This window comes from Diabrotica undecimpunctata, chromosome 8, assembly GCF_040954645.1.
Source record: "Diabrotica undecimpunctata isolate CICGRU chromosome 8, icDiaUnde3, whole genome shotgun sequence".
NCBI lineage: Eukaryota > Metazoa > Arthropoda > Insecta > Coleoptera > Chrysomelidae > Diabrotica > Diabrotica undecimpunctata.
In genome coordinates this window covers 115,491,772-115,513,087 of record NC_092810.1, presented here as the reverse complement: position 1 = coordinate 115,513,087, position 21,316 = coordinate 115,491,772, and the positions used below count along the sequence as shown (strand labels likewise).

Below are 21,316 nucleotides of genomic sequence, written 5' to 3'. Positions count from 1 at the left end.
ATGGGGAAGCAATAGATATCAAATATATTCTCAATAGAGAAAAAAAGAAGAAAGCTTAATAAAAACTTGGTTCCATGAAAAGGCAAATAAAGAAAAAGAAGGTAGAAAGAAAGGCGTACTGAGGCAAAACAAATTTATTTTTTTTATTTATTAAGTGTCCCTAGGCAATATTTTTTTAAAAATAGTTGTGTATATTTATTAATTTTATGAATATAAAAGGAGGCAGTACGACACTGTAAAGTAACTGCCCAATAAAATATAGCATTGAAGAAGCAGCTACTTGTATTACACTGTCTTCAACGAAACCGACGGCCGAGGTACCTATATAATTATTTATTATACTGCATGCGGATTGTCGTGAGAATATAACTTATAGCGTTTTTTACATAAAACTGTCGCAGAAAAAGGAATCAATGTCTTGTATGTATTCTTATAGATTATTAAATTAGTGCAACTAGATTTTCAGAAAAGCAATTTCAATTTATACTAAATTATAATACTTTTTTATTTAATCATCGTAAAAGTAGAAAAAGGTGATGGAGGAAAAACATTTTTCGGTGATCCAGATATCTTAAAAATCACCCAAGATGGGTGAGTCACATTATGCAAATGGATTAAAGTGATCCTTTTTAAATACCCATGCTAAATAGACCAGTCAAAAGAAGAAGAGAGCAACCTAAACTCAAGTGTCTGGACGATGTCCGGGACGACTTAAGGGAGATTGGAGTAAGGGGATGGAGAAGACAGAAATATATATATATATATATATATATATATATATATAACTAAAGTAACAAAAAACAGAAAGGAACAGAAAATAACAGAAAGTCTTCTTTTGCAATTTTTGTGATGTAGGAGAATGCACCACACAAAACAAATTAAACTAGGTAAAATGGGTGGTTAATAAAAAATCCTTAAAAAAATATCACAGTCTTGAACCAATCAACCAACACCATGCCGTTAAGTCCTATTTTGAGATACCGTTTTAAGTGGTTTCCATTATATGGGACCACTTAGACAACAGGATATAGTTGTTTTGTGTCAGAACAAATGCCAACATGAAATTAAAATTAAATAAAAAGTATATTTATAAAAGATAGCGGTTTACAAAATTAGAAGAAACAACAATATCCGAAAATCAGTTACAATTTGTGCAACGCAGATCAACAACAGATCCAATTTTCATTATAAGGCATCATTATTATCTTGGCCTTTATCCTTATGTGGGGTCGGCTTTTTCACTTACATTTCTTCATAAGTGTGTATCTTATATGTAATGTATGTATATATGTATGTATATAATTTTTGTAAACATTAATAAATTAGTCTAAGTATGTAGGGTAAATTTTCCACTTCATATTTATATTCACTAGTAACAATTAATTATAATGATAATTTTTCGACTGTTCTAACAACCATTCAAATTTCGTCATTTTGTGTCATGTGGAACAATTTCACCCAATCATGTCAACATTAGACTGATAATTGCATTCAGTGCAATTTTCAATCCCTATGACAACACGATCGAGTTTGACAACTTCATCCAAATAAATTTATAGATCTTCTATAGTAGAGAACAGCAACGAATCGAATGTTAACTTAAATTTTAATAATTGTACTATCACTAACAGTACTTTTAATAAATAAATGTTTCGTTATGTTGAGTTATGATTTTTTTTTTTTAAATTATCCGTCGAATATCCCTCGGACATTGATGAATGCCTCATAATTTCATGGCAAATTTCTCAAGCTCGTTGCTTGGTAACAGCACTCAGCCTTTGGCTTCGTGCTGTTTCCAAGGAACGAGCTTTCGATTGTCATAAAATTATCTCGTCTGTTATCAATGTCCTAGGGATATTACTACTGATAATCAATTTAAATAAAACTGGTAACACAATTAAATTCACTGTGTTTATATTTTGCTCATAACAAAAGACGGATAATATATTAAAATCGCCAAATGCGGTGCAAGATAAATGAAGCTTAAAAAATAAAAAAGTTTTGAACAACTACATAGTCAGTTACGTCAAATGTATTTTTAAAATTATTCTCTGTATACCTAGAGCATCTTAAAAATATATTTAATAATAAGGCTCAGACATAAAAGTTTTCATCTTCTCGAGAAAAAAAAATGAGCGTATTTGTCTACGCTTATGACTGAAATATCTAAAGACTTCTTTCAGAGACGAATTTATTACTTAAAATTAGGTTTTCCTTTAAGAGGAGATTTATCACGAAAATTAAATTGGAAAGCCAATACAGCACTTAATAGAGCAGATGGCGGTGCAGTAAAATTCACTTAAGCACAAAAGATCCCTTTATTCATCTTTATTTCTATTTCTGCAAAGTTGGTAAGATTTTTAACATATGGGATGACTTAACAAATATAATCAAACTAAGTAAAATATTCCTAGAATGAACTTATTATAGATATTATTTTACATATAATGTTTGGCTATTTGTTGACTGCTTTAAATCTACTAAAAAAATTGGTTGGCTTTGATCATAACAAAATGGTTTACTGAATATGAAATCTTACCGAAACTTTGCAACTATCTTTCTCTCAACGTATCGTGCGGTTCTAAAATTGGTCAGCGGTTTCTTGAATTACCAATTATTATGCTTCAAATTTTTCTAGGTTGTTCTATGTGTAAGTTCTTTGGATTAATTAGAAATTTCACAGACTATTGTTGCCAACATCAATTTACTCTATCTGTCTGTAACGAGTCCATCATTCAATAATCCTTGCATCATTTTAAATAGATCTTTAAATCAATATCCATTCGAAATGTCTTAGAAATTTGCAATTTCTAAGTTGGTATTAAGCAGCGACTCCAAGTAGCAGTTTTGACAGACATGCTTATCCGACTAGCAATTAGCGGTCACTCTTCTTTTGACTTCGGGGAAGAAAATTCGGGTTAACAAAAAAGTAGGCGACTAGAGAAGTGCTATATTTGTTTTGAGAATAGTATATTTTTTGGGAAGAAGAAGTTGAAGTAAATTTTGGTTTGTTTTTTTTTGTTGAGTGTCCCGTTTGGTTTATAACCACTTTGAGCCGGTTAGTGGATCCACTTATCAATAAAAAGTATAAAATCCATCGGCCATTTTGATTTCTAAAATATTATCATTTTTCCTTTCATAGTTGATATATATATATCTGTCATTTTTCACATAATTTCATTATGAAATATTTTAAATCTACACATAGTTATAACATAAAATCATATGTCAATTTTCTATTTTACTTCCCGGCCTTAAAATCATAATTGTCTATCTTTAAAACTATCTACTATCGATTAAGACTATCTATAAAAATATTCTGTCTCATGCAGTTCTTTTATATTCTAAAATATCCAGAGCATATTTTTCGTAAATATAATCTATTTAATTAATAATGGCATAAAATATTGCCAAACAATTCGTAGGTCACATTATTAACAAAAACTTTGCTTACACTACAATTTAATCTACGCCTTAATTGCGACACTTAGGAAGTTCAATGAGAAAATATATTATTCGGCAATTTATTTAGTTGTAGGTAAATGAACTAATTATTAAAATATTATACGATATGGTTTTACAATATCACTTATATACGGTGAAACTATAATAGATTAAGAAGTTAAAACTAATGTGAGATTACAAATTAAGGGGTTAATTTGTGATTGAACATTTACACTTTTGTTAGTGTAGAATAAGTAAAATAGTCACTTTATCAAGTTTGTTCGCGACACCCTGGCGTCTTAGCCTCTTAAATATTTTTTCACACCTAAATAAAAGGGGAGTAATGCTCACTTTTACGCATCAAGTAGTGTTTTATCAGTTCGTTCTCACACACCGCCCTTGAGGCATTGCATTTTTAAGCACTCTCAATTCATGTATAAAATATATCTCTACGCCGAAATCGGGCATTTTTCTCATACATACGGTTTTCTCTTTTACGTGTTATAAAGAAAGAATTTTTTGACATTGTATAGTACGCTACGGCCGTGTTGGGCCTCTCTACTCTAAAAAAATTTTATTTAATAATCGATAAAGTTAAAGTGATTTTATTTCTCTGGGTTATATTTGCTGCTATTAAGAATCCTTATCCTTCAACGGTCACTGAAGAACCAAACCTATTGAGATACATCCATTCAAAAGTCCTTTGAAGTAAGGCTTGGAATCAAAAGATTTCCAACCCTCGTGTGTAGGTAGCCAGTTATAGGGCTCCCCCTCAAAAATGTAAAATTGTTTGTGAACAAGTGAAGCTTGTGAAGAATACTGAACAACCTACCAAGCAACAAAGAAATAATGACCAAATAGCTAAAACAAATACTGACCAAAAACGGAACAAAATTAACCACTGACAAGAATATAATGTAAAGGCGGAGAGAACATTTAGAACAACTACTGTTGAAGGCAGAGCGACTGAAAGCAAAGTAAATATGAAACAACATAATTGTCGGAGCAGAGGAAGATACTAAGGAAACAGAAGATACACAGAAATAACAACTAGAGAAATCGATAGGAAAGATAGACTCAGAAAGTTCCTGGGAGCAATGAAGTTAGTCCAGAAATGTTGAAATATATACGAGAAAATGCAAAGAAAAGAATATTATACATCCTAAATCTAATATGTAAGAAACAAAGATTGCCTATAGAATGGTCAAATGCAATATTTGTATCAGTGCACAAGAAGTACACTAGAGGCATATCGCTATTATGTATCCCTGACTTAAAATTAAACCGTTAGTTGACACAATAAAGGAGAAAAAATTAGCATGGTTTGGTGATAAGACACGGATGGACATTTACAGGCTAGTGAAAAAAATGTGCGAAATTAAACCAATAGGGCAAAACAACAGTAAAAAACATACCAGTAAAAGAGTGGAATAACGATATAGCAGATATATTACAAAATAAGGGTAAATCTTGGCATAAAGCAAAACACATGACGAAGAACAGAAAGAATGGAAAAAGTCATCAAAAACTAGATGCACCTCCTTCGACACCTAACGATAGAAGAGAAACGATTATGTATGTATATATGTATGTATATAATTTTTGTAAACATTAATAAATTAGTCTAAGTATGTAGGGTAAATTTTCCACTTCATATTTATATTCACTAGTAACAATTAATTATAATGATAATTTTTCGACTGTTCTAACAACCATTCAAATTTCGTCATTTTGTGCCATGTGGAACAATTTCACCCAATCATGTCAACATTAGACTGATAATTGCATTCAGTGCAATTTTCAATCCCTATGACAACACGAACGGGTTTGACAACTCCATCCAAATAAATTTATAGATCTTCTATAGTAGAGAACAGCAACGAATCGAATGTTAACTTAAATTTTAATAATTGTACTATCACTAACAGTACTTTTAATAAATAAATGTTTCGTTATGTTGAGTTATGATTTTTTTTTTTTTTCGAAAAATTATCCGCCGAATATCCCTCGGACATTGATGAATGCCTCATAATTTCATGGCAAATTTCTCAAGCTCGTTGCTTGGTAACAGCACTCAGCCTTTTTTGTGCTGTTTCCAAGGAACGAGCTTTCGATTGTCATGAAATTATCTCGTCTGTTATCAATGTCCTAGGGATATTACTACTGATAATCAATTTAAATAAAACTGGTAACACAATTAAATTCACTGTGTTTATATTTTGCTCATAACAAAAGACGGATAATATATTAAAATCGCCAAATGCGGTGCAAGATAAATGAAGCTTGAAAAATAAAAAAGTTTTGAACAACTACATACTCAGTTACGTCAAATGCATTTTTAAAATTATTCTTTGTATACCTAAAGCATCTTAAAAATATATTTAATAATAAGGCTCAGACATAAAAGTTTTCATCTTCTCGAGAAAAAAAAAGGGCGTATTTGTCTACGCTTATGACTGAAATATCTGAAGACTTCTTTCAGAGACAAATTTATTACTTAAAATTAGGTTTTCCTTTAAGAGGAGATTTATCACGAAAATTAAATTGGAAAGCCAATACAGCACTTAATGGAGCAGATGGCGGTGCAGTAAAATTCACTTAAGCACAAAAGATCACTTTATTCATCTTTATTTCTATTTCTGCAAAGTTGGTAAGATTTTTAACATATGGGATGACTTAACAAATATAATCAAACTAAGTAAAATATTCCTAGAATGAACTTATTATAGATATTATTTTACATATAATGTTTGGCTATTTGTTGACTGCTTTAAATCTACTAAAAAAATTGGTTATCTTTGATCATAACAAAATGGTTTACTGAATATGAAATCTTACCGAAACTTTGCAACTATCTTTCTCTCAACGTATCGTGCGGTTGTAAAATTGGTCAGCGGTTTCTTGAATTACCAATTATTATGCTTCAAATTTTTCTAGGTTGTTCTATGTGTAAGTTCTTTGAATTAATTAGACGTTTCACAGACTATTGTTGCCAACATCAATTTACACTATCTGTCTGTAACGAGTCCGTCATTCAATAATCCTTGCATCATTTTAAATAGATCTTTAAATCAATATTCATTCGAAATGTCTTAGAAATTTGTAATTTCTAAGTTGGTATTAAGCAGCGACTCCAAGTAGCAGTTTTGACAGACATGCTTATCCGACTAGCAATTAGCGGTCACTCTTCTTTTGACTTCGGGGAAGAAAATTCGGGTTAACAAAAAAGTAGGCGACTAGAGAAGTGCTATATTTGTTTTGAGAATAGTATATTTTTTGGGAAGAAGTTGAAGTAAATTTTGGTTTGTTTTTTTTTTTGTTGAGTGTCCCGTTTGGTTTATAACCACTTTGAGCCGGTTAGTGGATCCACTTATCAATAAAAAGTATAAAATCCATCGGCCATTTTGATTTCTAAAATATTGTCATTTTTCCTTTCATAGTTGATATATGTATCTGTCATTTTTCACATAATTTCATTAACAAATATTTTAAATCTAAACATAGTATTACCATAAAATCATATGTCAATTTTCTATTTTACTTCCCGGCATTAAAAACATATAATATTGTCTATCTTTAAAACTATCTACTATCGATTAAGACTATCTATAAAAATATTATGTCTCATACAGTTCTTTTATATTCTAAAATATCCAGAGCATGTTTTTCGTTAATATAATCTATTTAATTAATAATGGCATAAAATATTATCAAACCATTCGAAGGTCACATTATTTACAAAACCATTAAGGCTTTTTGCTTTTATACAAACTTCCTCAGTAACTTTTTATAGTACCTTTCAAGGTTAATAAGCCTTGTGTTTTTCCCTACTTTTTATCAAGAGTAAGAAGGAACTCTAACACAAATGTTCTTTTTAGCTTACTGAAGGAGTCGAACAAGAGTCAAAGGAAAAATTCCTCATTTTGTTTTTTTTTCTTGATTTTTTTTAAAGAAGGGTTAGTTATTTCCTAGTCGGATTTACACCTGATTTCAGGGTTGACTCTCATCTGTCTTAGCAGTTCTCCTGCGAGGTCCAGATTTTTACCACACTATTCCCGGACAACTTCAGAAACTAGCCGGAAAGACCTCCCTCATTTAGAGTGTGGAACACTGTTAAATTGTATTAAGTTTTATACATCAATTTTAATAATTTTTTATATATATGTTTTTAACTTTTCATCGTACTATTTCGTCTAATAATAAAGACATTGTTATTGAGAAAGGTTGTTCCATAGGTCTTCTTCTATGGCCCTCTCTCTCAGTTCTTTATTTATTCCTTCGCTCCAACTTTTTCTCGGTTTAACTTGTTTTCTCTTTCATTCTGGTTGCCATTTTAATATTTCTTTTGGTATTCCTTGTTCATCCATTCTTTGTATGTGTCCGAACAAGATAAGTTGTTTTGATATTAGGTCATCTGTGATTTTTCGTTTAATTTCCATTATTTCTCTAATGCGTTCGTTGGTAATCCCTTCTCTTAAGCAGAGAAAAGCGAGGTAGTGGTGTTGGAATTTTAGTAAAAAATCTCTGCATAGTCAGTGAAAATACTCGATATGATGATATGTGTTCAATGTTATTTCTTTATATTAAAAAATTTAATATAATTGTTGGTGAAATATATAGACCATAGGGCTTTAGCATATATCGCACCCTCAGTGCAAGACTGCAGTAACTTAAAATCTTATGAAAATGAAATAATCATGGAATTCGATTGTAAACATGTATATCTATCCCCTGTAAAACTTTAGTAACTTTTAAATGTTTAACCGGCTAAATATTACAACAACAACTATTTTGCGTTTTTGTACATAAGTTCCTGCAAAACTGTTGTAATTCTAATGTAACAGAGTTACAACAGTTTTGCACGGAACATTGCAATGGCTTCAATACCAAGCAATGAAAGGCACGAAAAAAGTAAGATATTTGTTATTCTAATATCTGTGGTGTTTAATTTTAATTTTAATTTTAATTTTAATTTTAATTTTAATTTTAATTTTAATTTTAATTTTAATTTTAATTTTAATTTTAATTTTAATTTTAATTTTAATTTTAATTTTAATTTTAATTTTAATTTTAATTTTAATTTTAATTTTAATTTTAATTTTAATTTTAATTTTAATTTTAATTTTAATTTTAATTTTAATTTTAATTTTAATTTTAATTTTAATTTTAATTTTAATTTTAATTTTAATTTTAATTTTAATTTTAATTTTAATTTTAATTTTAATTTTAATTTTAATTTTAATTTTAATTTTAATTTTAATTTTAATTTTAATTTTAATTTTAATTTTAATTTTAATTTTAATTTTAATTTTAATTTTAATTTTAATTTTAATTTTAATTTTAATTTTAATTTTAATTTTAATTTTAATTTTAATATACAAGTAGCTATCTGATTTCTTGGAATTGATTAAATTTAAAGTTTAGTACCATACTAAACTCCGATTGCTGTTGGGGATTAATGTTTCTTTACTAACCCTACGATTTATTTGAATTTATTAAACGTATATGCGAAATCCCGGGAATTACCAAATTGCCCAAAAAGAAAGATTTATTATACTTATGCCATTCGGATATATGATACCAGAAGCCCACCATAGTTTTTATAAAAATATTTTGGCCCAAGATGATATACGAGAAGACGAGAAAAACTAACAGAAAGTGTGTCTACACTTTTTACAATTTTCTCCATGCAAAAGTGTTGTAACTTTAAAATTTTAATACTAAATGTGTAGTGATTAACAATTTTCTCCGTGCAGAAGTAACTTTGAAATTCTTAATTTTTTAGCATTAATATTATTTTATTTAAATTTCTATTTTTGGTTATTCTAATATAGGCTGAAAAGCATGCAAAATCATAATTAGCTTTTAATTTTTTCTAAAACTTGTGTCTTATTTCACCGATATTAGCACGAAAATAAATAAAATCGGCTTTATTTTGAAACTTACTTATTCTGACTTACTGCAGTCTTGGACTGAGGGTGCGATATGAATTTTATTCTATCCTGGAACACAAACTTGAGATGTTGAATGAGCTGAACAAGAAATGCTAAATTATGGGTAATATTAATGTGAACTATTTATCAAGTACCAAACCAAAAAATGACCTTGAAGTGCTTTTAAATGTTAACTCTTTTTTCTCTGTAAATCAAAGTATCCCTACTAGAGTCACAAGTAATACAAAAACACTTATTGACTATACATATACTAAATCAAATACTAACATACAATACATAATACAATACATAATGCTAAACCAAATCATGAACTGGCAGTTGTAGACGCATGTATCAGTAATTACTGAATTTAACTCTTGTGCAGTCAAACACAGTTCAATTAATCTGAACACTATTGTATGCTTAATAGGCTAACTAAAGACAGATTTAAGTCTAAGTTACTTAAATTACTGGCCAAAATCAGAGAAGACCCAACATTTTATGTGATTAAATAATTAGAATTTTCTAAAGAATCCCCTTACAAGTTAAACTAAAAAATCTTGCCTCCTGGTTTAATGTTGACGTACTAAAATTAGTACAAGAAAGAAACTATCACTACAAATCGTCTAAGATGTACCCCAATAGTAACTACTTACTTCAACTTTATAAAACAACTCAGAAGACACTCACAGAGAATATTGAACAGAGAAGATAATTTTATCAAATGGAGATCAACAACCGACAACCGATAATAAACAACATTTTTTTTGAACTTCACAACAAAGAAAGAAATTGGGGATAAAATAAATTAATTAAAGGGTAAAACTACATGTGGACTAGACAAGCTATCAGTTGATACTATTAAAGAGCTCAATAGCGAGATATCAACTATTTTAAGTACTCTAGTAACTTTAATATTGGCAAAAGAATGGCAAAAGTTGTTCCAGTATATTAAGGAGACAGCTCCTCAACGTCTAGTAATTATCGACCCATTTCATTTCTACCGGCCTTATCGAAGATTCTGGAAATATGTGTAAATTACAGAATCATGCAGAAATATTATTGATTAAGTTGATAAAGGCTAATCTTGTATGTATCGCTTGACTTGAAGAAAGCCTTTGATATGGTTGATCACATGCTGATATTATTTGTATTGAAAATTTTAGGTATAAATTGGATAGTGTAAAACTGGTTTAATGATTACTTTTGGAAGAACACTGGTTTAATGATTACTTTAGGAAGAACACAACCTACGTTTGTTAACAGGGTGAATAGTCAAGTGAGTGGATATAAATGGATATTGAGTGTGGAGTTCCTCAAGAGTCGATAGTTGGTCTAACACTGTTCCTTATTTATGCTAATTCAGGTTTAGCATTGCCACTAAGAGGTATACTACAAATGTATGTCGATTATATCTACATTGTATACTTTATTAAAAACCCCAACGAGGCAAAAACGATGTTGAATCTGACTTACCGATGGTGAAGGAATGATTAGATCATTAAAAACTTATCCAGATAAATGCACAAATCAAATTATACGGTAATAATAAGGAGAGAAGAGTAGCAACAATTAACGAGAGTACTTGAATCTAGACCTCTACAGCAAAAAAGATCAGCAAATTATGTAGAAATTAACTATAGGAAAAATATATATTACAGTTTAATACATAGCCATGTCACCTATTTAACTTTAATTTGGGAAAAAAGCACAAAATCATCTTCATGCTTTTGGTGTGCTTCAAATTAATTGTGTGTGCTTCATTGGTGCGATTAAAAATTTTTATTGGGTCAAAGTAATTATATTAATGTGTGTATTATATATTTTTTTCTAATTTGACCAACATAGCCTTCGCTCAGGGTCTGTCATTGGAAATTAAGCATTTTTATAAGTGACATTTGTACTTTTATGAAATAAATAATAAACAGTAAACGTCCGAAGTACAAAAAGGATTAAATATGTGAAATGATGATATATATATATATATATATATATATATATATATATATATTATATATATATATATATATATATTATATATATATATATATATATATATATATATATATATATATATATATATATATTGTTGTGATCTGCTTTATGATGTCTTATTATTGATTAAGACTAATTTAATTAATCCAATTATTTAATTAATTAGTTTACTAATGTATGCAGAGTCATACAATTCAATTACTATTAAAAATTCTCAGGGTGCCTTTTTAATTTTACTTTAATCAGTTTACTTTATATATCTCTTCTAGTGGGTTCAGTATCTCCTAGTTGCTCATAATCGGGATAAAACAGGAAACGGAACTAACATTAAAACAACATAAATATGCACACAAATTATTATTTATTTCAATAAGCAATACGGTGAATGTTAATAAATAACTTTTTGTGGGCAATTATCTTTCCCAACAAACTCCTATACTCTAAATTTAATTTTAATTAACAAACTATCTATTGATCTGCTTTATAATGATATCTGCAAAAAAATTTACCATATAAAAAATATAATTTATTCACAAAAAAATAACTCTTTAAAACTTGGAATCTTAGTTCGTATGCTTATATTTGATTTTATCTTTAGAATGTCTTAAAGTTTTCTTTTATTCAAATTATTTGACTGACCTTTATTTTTTACACCAATGATGTCTCCTCTCGATCAAACCACAGTTCCTTCCTTGATTGATTATGTCCGGCTACCATCAAATATTTTCAGTTCTCAGCATCGCTCCAAAACCGCATACCAGCAAACTACTCCTCCGAAAACACAAGCCCAAGCCTCTTTTGACCGGGACTCTTTATTAACAAATTCTCCTTTCTTTCTGAATTAGATCTCGTGGACTATGCAGACTCTAAAGAGGTATTAATCTTCTCGTTTTTGATCTGCTCTCAGCTTCCACCTTTTTCACTAACAAACGAAAAACACTCCTACTCCGATTGACTACACGAAAAAACACGTCTTCTCTTCTGGTCTGCCGGTAACATAATACTCTTTTCAATCTCCCCAGACAACCTTCTCAAACTCTCTCATCCCCCATCATTCCTCTTTAACCAATCATAAGCATTCATCTTTCCCACTAATTTTCGATTCAGAAAATTTCCAACATAATATTTAAAACAAATAAACTAATTTCACTCAAATTACTTTTCAGAAACCATTAACAATTTTGCCTTTTTCAACCGAAATAAGCTTCCAAATTCTTGTTATCTCATATCTAAATGTAATTCTTATTTACTTTCGAAAAATGTCCACCGCAAAATACAATTACAAAGTTTATTCCTTAAATATATAATTACACGAATTCCATTGTCCTTTCACTATTCACTTAGTCCTTCAAGGAAAAACTAGTCCGTCACGGAAACAATGTCTTTTCTTATTCTAACGATTACAAATAAGTACAGGGTTGTATTTTAACTTATATGCCCGCGGTATATTAAAATAATAAAAAAAAACTCTTTATTCTATTTCTGATCGATAAACTGATCCATAACAATATATATATATATATATATATATATATATATATATATATATATATATATATATGATGTACAATTTAAATTAAATTAAAAGTAATGATATCTCAATACATATTTTATTTAGTAAAACTTTAATTTAAACAGCACACATTTCTTAAATATTTTTTTACCAAATGGCCATAAATCTTAAAGGGCTTACGTTGAAAGTCGTTACTATATGAAAAGTCAACTCCTGTGTTACTCGCGTGGCATACAAAGTATCCATAATCGTGTTTTCAGATGAAAAATTACGAGAAAGAGACCGTTCAATAGACGTCATGTAAACGGTCGGTAAAATAGAGATATCGCCTGACACGAAGCTTTCTTTTGAGAACTGTCAGACATGGTTGGAATACCACATATAATCACATTGATTCAAGGGTAGAAACTATGTTTATTACCGGTATTTAACAGTTTTGCGTATCTGTTAAATAAAATTAAGACTAAGGTAATTTCAAGCAGTCATAAATGGACTAAAATAAACACCTAGATTTTTTTAACTACTGCAAAAATTACTATTGTTTCGAAACAGTTTCTTTTTGAAATCGTAGCTTTTATTAAAGCTGGTCGCTTCTGTAGACTTAATCAATTTTTATTTGATTAAACGTATAGTTATTTAACCCTCAGGTAGTAACATCTGAATATTGGAAGACAATTAGTGACATATCGTCTTTGATATTACCCACATTAAAAACAATTTTTTGGCATGTTTTTTTGGAAAATTTAGTTAAATATGTTTTAAACGTCTAAATTACATTCATTTGCAATAACATATTTTTAATAAATATCAAAAAATAACACAAAATAATTGAAAAAAATATTATTACTTTGGAAACCGAAAAATAGGGTAACAGGGAAAAAAAATGATAACACTTGAGAAGTTTACAGTAAAAAAATAATTCTAAATTATTATGAACTAATACAGATGTAGTATTTCTTAGGAGATATAACAAAATGTATATGAAGCAAAGACAAACTTAAAAAGTAAATTAAACATAAGATAACAAATGGCAAAGTACATAAATTTCTTTACACTTTTCTCATCTTCTGCGCATCGAATACACACTCGTTTTGTGCACTCGAGATATATCGGTTTTTTGCAATTATTACAAAGGTATTTAGTCAGTTATTCCTCTTTTTTTACTTGGGCAAATAGAGCAAATTTCCTTTTTTTCATAATATCGTCATCTACAAAATCTGATGCAGTTGTTTTTGTATACTTAATACCCGACGTATACAAATTTTTATTTCTCTTGAAATATGATTCATGGTTTCTCGTCTTCGGTTATGTGGTTCTACTAACTATTTTGTCAATTGTGTTAGAAAATTAGATTTTTCCGATAACTTTTTTTTGTATGCCTGCTAAACTATGTATGCATTGCTGCAAAATATACCCAAAGGTGGCCATTTGCCATCTTTGGGTATGACATCTAAAAGTACAAGTACTTTTGGAACATTTTTCATCTAGCCATCGACTCCTCCTTTGGTCGTATTGTAGAACGATACAATTTCTGGCTTGCTCGTTTGCGAATCAGTGTCTTAACAATGATGAATTGAGAATATAAGAATTGTAGCATTTCCTTTTTTTCCTGCATATAATAGCAATGTCATATGTTCAGTAAAATCATACAGGGTGTTTCCTATTTCCCTGTTTCTATTTGGTAGAAAATAAGTAGGAATTTCCTTTTTATTTTTGTTCATGGTTCCCACGTAAGTCAAACCAAAGTTGCACTAACTCAATCGATGAAAACCAATTATCTGCTATGACATTTCGGTTTGCTTTGAACAATGGACGAGAAAATCGTAAAACGGATTGAGTTAGCTTTGAAAGTTTTTTTTTTTCATCTTCTGATAGTTCACGCCCATCCTCCGTCCAAGTCCTTCCCAGAATATATATTTTTTTTTATTATTAAATTTGTAAATTTACAATCTGCTATTACAAGCTATTAGTAAATGTGAGTATTGCAAATACATGAGAGGAGAAATTATCCACTGATAATACTCCCAATACTAACACAAACAAATAAAATCAGTGTAGGATTATAATTTAAAACTAGAATTGAAATGGAAATTTAAATTAAAATTAAAATTAGTGAATAAAGTCTGTTGGCCACTGTCTCTTCAATCTTCGTCTGACTTCTGGTTGTAGGTGTAGTTGTCTTGCTTCCTCGTTGGGGTGGGCTGGCAGATGTTCTAAATAATTTCTTGTTAGTCTGCTGATTTCGTCTTCAACGAACGGTATTCCAGAGTCATCATGTAGTGTTTTATTACTAACGTACCACGGCGCATTGAAAATCATTCTGAGTATTTTGGATTGGATCCTCTGAATGATTTTGGTATTAGAAGGCTTTGCACAGCCCCATAGTTGCACCCCATATGTCCATATAGGCTTTATTATGCATTTATACAAGAGAAGTTTATTATCTGTGGATAACTGTGATTTTCGGCCTTTTAACCAATTCATTTGACGTATTTTCATGTTGATTTGGATTTTTTTTGCCAAGATGTGTGCTTCCAAGTGAGCTTTTGATCAAGTGTCATTCCCAGGTATTTGACTTCTGTTTTTACTGGTAGTAATATATTGTTCAGTCTAATTCTTGGACATATGATGTTCCTGTTGGTGAATGTAATTTGATTAGACTTAGTATGGTTAACTTTGATTTTCCATCTATTCATCCAGTCTTGTAGTAGGTTCATGTGTATTTGAAGGTTTCCTGATGCTACTTGGGGGTCATCATCGATGGATATTATGGCGGTGTCATCTGCGAACATGGCTACTGTGGTCGTATTTGTTGTTGGAATATCAGCAGTGTATATGAGGTACAGGAGGGGACCCAGGACACTTCCTTGAGGGACACCGGATTTTATGGGATAGTAATGAGAGGTTTCTGTAAGGAATCCGACTTGAAAGTGACGTTCTGTGAGGTATGATTTTAAGAGTAGATAGTGAGGAGTGGGAAAGGATGACTTAAGTTTATACAGGAGACCATCATGCCAAACACGGTCGAAGGCTTGTTTTATATCCAGGAAGGCAGCAGTGCAAATTTTTTTCTCTTCGAGGCATACATTAATGTTTTTAACAATCCTATGACACTGTTGTAGAGTTGAATGGGCTTCGCGGAAACCAAACTGGTGTGTGGGGATCACTGAATTAATTCCGATGTCTTCTGAGAATCTTTGGAGCAGAAGTCTTTCTAAGATTTTTGACATTATTGGAAGTAAGCTGATTGGTCTATATGAAGTAGTAATATTTGGTGGTTTATTTGGTTTACTAATCATAATTATTTGTGCGAACTTCCAATTAATCGGGTAGTAGGCTAATCTTATGATACTATTATATATCATTGTTAGTAGGACAATTGCTTTTCTCGGTAATTTTTTTAATATTAGCCCAGTGATCATGTCAAAGCCTGGTGCTTTGTAGTTATTGCATCTAGAAATTTGTTCTTTGACATTATTAGGAGTAAAGTATTTGATTGGTAGCATCATTGGGCATGGAGCGTCTAAGAAGTTTGTTAACTTGTTCTTCGTTATTATTGTTATTAAGTTCAGGTGCACCAAAAACGTGTGAGAGATGTTCAGCAAATATTGATGCCTTTTCTTGTTCAGTTTTTCCCCAGCTTCCATCGGCTTTCCTTAGAGGTGGTATGTGCTGTATAGGTCTCTTGAATGATTTCGTTGCTTTCCAGATGCTGTGGTCTTCTTTTGACAGGCTGTTGATGAATAGTTCAAATGTATCATTCCTCGCGTCTTCTAGAGCAGTTTTAAGTTGCCGTGTTAATCTATTGTATTCATTTTTATCTATAGGATTGCGACTTCTTTGCCATATGCGCCTGGCTCTTCTTTTTTGTGCAACAAGACGTTTTATATATACGGGTATGTTGGTGTCACTTGGTTCTTTGTCATTCTGAGGGGGTGTAGCTATTTCAGCGGCTGCATGTATAGTTTTTAACACATAAAGATAGGACGTCTAAGGTGGGTAGGCCATGTTATGCGGATGGAGCAAACCGACCCAGCTAGAAAAACGCTCCTTGATAGACCTATTGGTCAAAGAAGAAGAGGAAGACCCAGATCAAGATTCCTAGATAACATCGATGAAGACATGAGAAATATGGAAATACGTGCTTGGCGGAGGAAGGCGATGGATAGGGACGACTGGAGAAAAATTCTTGGGGAGGCTAGGACCCACACAGGGTTGTAAAGCCAAAATGATGATGATGATGTATAGTTTGGGTGAGAAGAAGCACAGCATTATCGATATCGTCTGGTTGCTTTAATCTTATATTTAAATTTAAATTTTCATTTATGTAAGACTCGAATATATTCCAGTTGGTTTTTGATGTTGTCAACTTAGGGATATTCGGACGTTTTATAATTTGCGTAGATAGTGTCACAATTATGGGAGTATGGTCGGTGGACAGATCCCAGGATGCTCGTATGTCAAAATAATTTAAGGCCATGTTATGGAGGATAAAGAAGTCGAGTAGATCTGGGATTTTGTTTGGATCTGATGGCCAGTAGGTGGGTTGCCCTGTAGATAAGTAAGAGCTGTTTGTGTTAGCTATGGCTTGTCTGAGATTTTTTCCCTTTGTCGTACATAGTCTTGATCCCCAGTCTGTATGCTTGGCATTCCAGTCACCTCCAATTACGAATTTGTTTGATAGATGTTTGAAGAAGTCTTCATATTCTGCTGTGGTGATATTATGCCTTGGAGGGCTGTACATTGCCGCAATGTCAAAAGACCATGGTTGAGAACTGATACAGATTACTGCAGCTTGTATTTTTCCGTCTGATACATTATTTCCTCATAGTGTGGTATAGTGTTACGTACAATAATAGCAGCGCCACCGTGTGCTGTTCCATCAGGATGGTTGGTGTTGTAAATAGAATAATGAGGGATCTTGAACATCGTTCTGTCAGTGAAATGGGTTTCCGATATGAGTAGAACATCAATTTTGTTATGTTTAAGAAAGTTAGTAACTTCTGTGTTATGGTTGCCTAGGCCGTTGGCATTCCATTGTGCAATTCGTAGTGACTTAAGTTCCATTACTAATTTTATTTATTACTGTGGAAAGCATGTTTAAGATCACGCTATTTTGATTAATTAGTTGTGAAAACATAGCTTTGAATTCGTTAAGGAAACTCTTCATCATCTCTCCAATGTCACTGTTTGTATTACTTACATGTGTTCCACTTGTTATTTGAGCGTAAGTTGCATGATTCTGGTTGTATGAGTTCGTATTTTTATGGACATTATTTACATTTGTTTCACCCATTGCTTGTGTGTAAGTCGCGTGATTTTGATTGTTTAAGTGCGGATTATTCTGTACTGTATTTCTGATATATTGTAGTTGATTGTTCGCTGGAGTGTGCGATGATACTCCTCTTGCTCTGTTTCTACTGCTAATTAACTCTTTATATACCATGCATCCTTTGTAATTTGCGGTGTGTGCTCCATTGCAGAGAGCACATATGGCGGGTGTGTCTCTAGGTTTTTTACAATCAGCTGACATATGGTTGCCTCCACATTTGACACAGTGATAAGGTCTATTACAGTATGTCTTAGAGTGTCCATACAATTGGCATCTGGTACACTGGACAATGTTATTCTTTTTATACGGTGGCTCAATAACTATTTTCGCATTGTTTATAAATTGAATTTCATATATTTTTTTATTATTTCGATTAGGTTCTATATCGACGTAGAACATCATTAGAGGGTCCTTACTTACTCTGTGTTTTATATTTACAATATTGCGTACTAAATGCCCATGTTTTTCTATTTCGCTTTTTATTATATTAATGGGCACTGTATGATGTAGATTACGAATTACAACTTTGTATGCTCTATCCTCTTTCATTTGGTACGTATGATGCACAATTTTTTTGCTGTTTAAATGTCTTACCAGTTTTCGGTATGTTTCTGAGTCACGGGAATTTATTTTTATTGTGTTGTTCTTTAATGCTGTACAATAGAATGTCTCTGTTTGTGTTACTTCCGATAGGCTATTAACCATTTTATTGTATTCAGTAACACCATATATAAAAATTGGTGGGGGTTTAGAGGTTGCTGGAGTTTCGTTGGTATTTTCTGAACTGTTATTGTTGTCGTTTTCGTTTTCATTTTGTAGAATCTGAAATTTATTGCTAGTTACTACTGTGTCGTCGTTTTCTGTTGGTGTCGGAGGATTAATTTTGCATTTTTTGTTACTATGTTGTATAGTTTGCCATTCGTGGATGTCCGATGACTCAATGTCGCTGATTTCCCCTGAAGATTCTTCGCTTTGTAATGTACGTGTCATCTCAATCGAATCGTAAGCTCCATTTTGAGGTGAAGATAATGTGGGATTTATTTTAGGATTGTATTGACAGTTTGAGGAAGATTGTGATAGTACTTGGTTAGGACCATAATATATTGTTGTTGGTGGGTTATTTAAAATTTGTGCTGAATTTGGTTGTAAATTTTGTGGAAAAAGGACATTTGGGCATTCTGGTTGAATTTGCTGTTGCTGATATTGAGTATTTATTATTTGACCAATAACAGTAGCGGTATAAAAAGGAACACTCACCGATAAATCTGGTGGAGCACTCATTTTAATTGTTAAAACTGTATATTTTAATTTTTAAATAGTTTATAAATAGTATATCCACTTGAACGATAATGACGATAAAAACGCGGCCGGAGCCCGTTTTTAATCACCACTATAAACTTTCGCCTAATTCGTATCGATGTTTATAGGTCGAGAGTCAAATGAATACTTCCCAGAATATATATATATATATATATATATATATATATATATATATAGATAATATTAAACATAGGAGGAAGAAAAATACCATTTTCACAGATGTCACCGAATATTCTTCTTAGGATCCTTCATTCAAATATAAGCAGGAGATTTTCATCTGCCTTGGAAATGGTCCGTGTCTCCGACCCATATCTCAATACTGGTTGTATAAGGGTTTTGTATATGGTTATTTTTGTTATTTGGCTTAAGTTTTGCTTCTCAAATGTCTACTTAGTCCAAAATAGCATTTGTTTGCTAGGATTATTATTCGCCCGATTTCTTCCGTCATGACGTTCTCCTTGGTGATCAGGGAGACTAATTATGTGAATTTGTCCACCACTTCAAAGGTAGAGTTATCAACCGTGAATTGGTGGCCGATGTTTCTGGCTCTATTGTTGGGTGTTGATCCCATTATCTTAGTTTTCTTCTCATTTACTTGCAGGCCCATATTTTTTTAGGCGTTTGACAAGGTGGTATACATTACTTCTAGCTTGCGTGTTGTGCGGGCAGCTAGGTCAACATCATCTGCATATGCCAAAATAGTGGCAAATGCATATAAAAAAAAATTAAAATAATAAACTACATAATACTTACTATTTTTAGGCAGCTTATCTGAAACAAAACACTTTTATTAAAAAACAAAAACAACTAAAAAAATAAATTTGTATAACTTTAAAAAAATTGACGAGGTTTTGACACTGGTTTCTTGTATCATGTTTAAGTTAATAATTGTATTTATATGAACTTAAACCATAATCGATTGTAGTTTATATAATACAACAGTTATTAACAGAGTCTCAAATAGATACTCTTAAAATCTGTAATCTAAAAATTCAATAATAGGAGAATATACAAGAATTTTACAAATTACTTAATAATAAAATATATAAAACACTACATAAATTTAAGGACTACCAGATAGACACTCAAAGAAGGATACTTCTTTTTCTTCTTCTTCTTCCTCAGCCTTGTCTTTTTCAGAGGTCGCTGTTCCTTACTCTTTCATCGCCACTCATTTCTGTTCACCGGTTACTTTTTATCTAAATATTTCTCTCTTAAGTCCTCCTCTGACACACACTTCTTCCATTTTCTCCTTGATTTTCCTCTATATCCTCTTCCATCAACTTCTATCAGCTCTATCGTTCATCCCACACAGTTCTCATCTCTACGTCTGATATGACTCAACCATTGCAGTCGTTATTCATCAATCTTTTTTGAGACAATAGTCAGCCCAGACCCCCTAATTAAGTCGTTTTTGAGTCACTTCTAGTCTTAGCCAGCATCCACCGTAACATATTCTTTTCAACTACCTCCATCTTTTTTTTTTCTGAATCTTCTTTAAAGGCCCCACTATCACAAAGAACCTCGCTTATTTACTTTTCTTTAAATTAACCAACCTGTATCCTGTGGGCAATTTCTATAGTGTCCCATTTTTTTTATTTGGAAGTCAAGGTATTAAAATTCTCCTACTTGTCCCAATTTTTCTTTAAGCAATTCTATGTCCCCAACCATTTCTCTTCCTCCCAACCACATATAATATGTTTTCGACCTGCTGCTATAGATTATTTTTCTATTGATGCAAGACAGTGTAGTGAAATTAATAATTTGTGAAGTATGAGA

At 31.3% G+C, this 21,316-nt stretch overlaps 1 protein-coding gene across 1 annotated transcript in view; it reads right to left on the bottom strand.

The window, feature by feature from the left end:
* Pde9 (phosphodiesterase 9) overlaps positions 1–21,316 on the bottom strand; it is a 1,302,013-nt gene that overhangs the window by 690,865 nt on the left and 589,832 nt on the right. Inside the window, exon 3 of the mRNA XM_072540799.1 lies at positions 20,291–20,308. The gene's annotated coding sequence lies outside the window, so the exon portion shown is untranslated. The remainder of the gene's footprint in view (positions 1–20,290; positions 20,309–21,316) is intronic.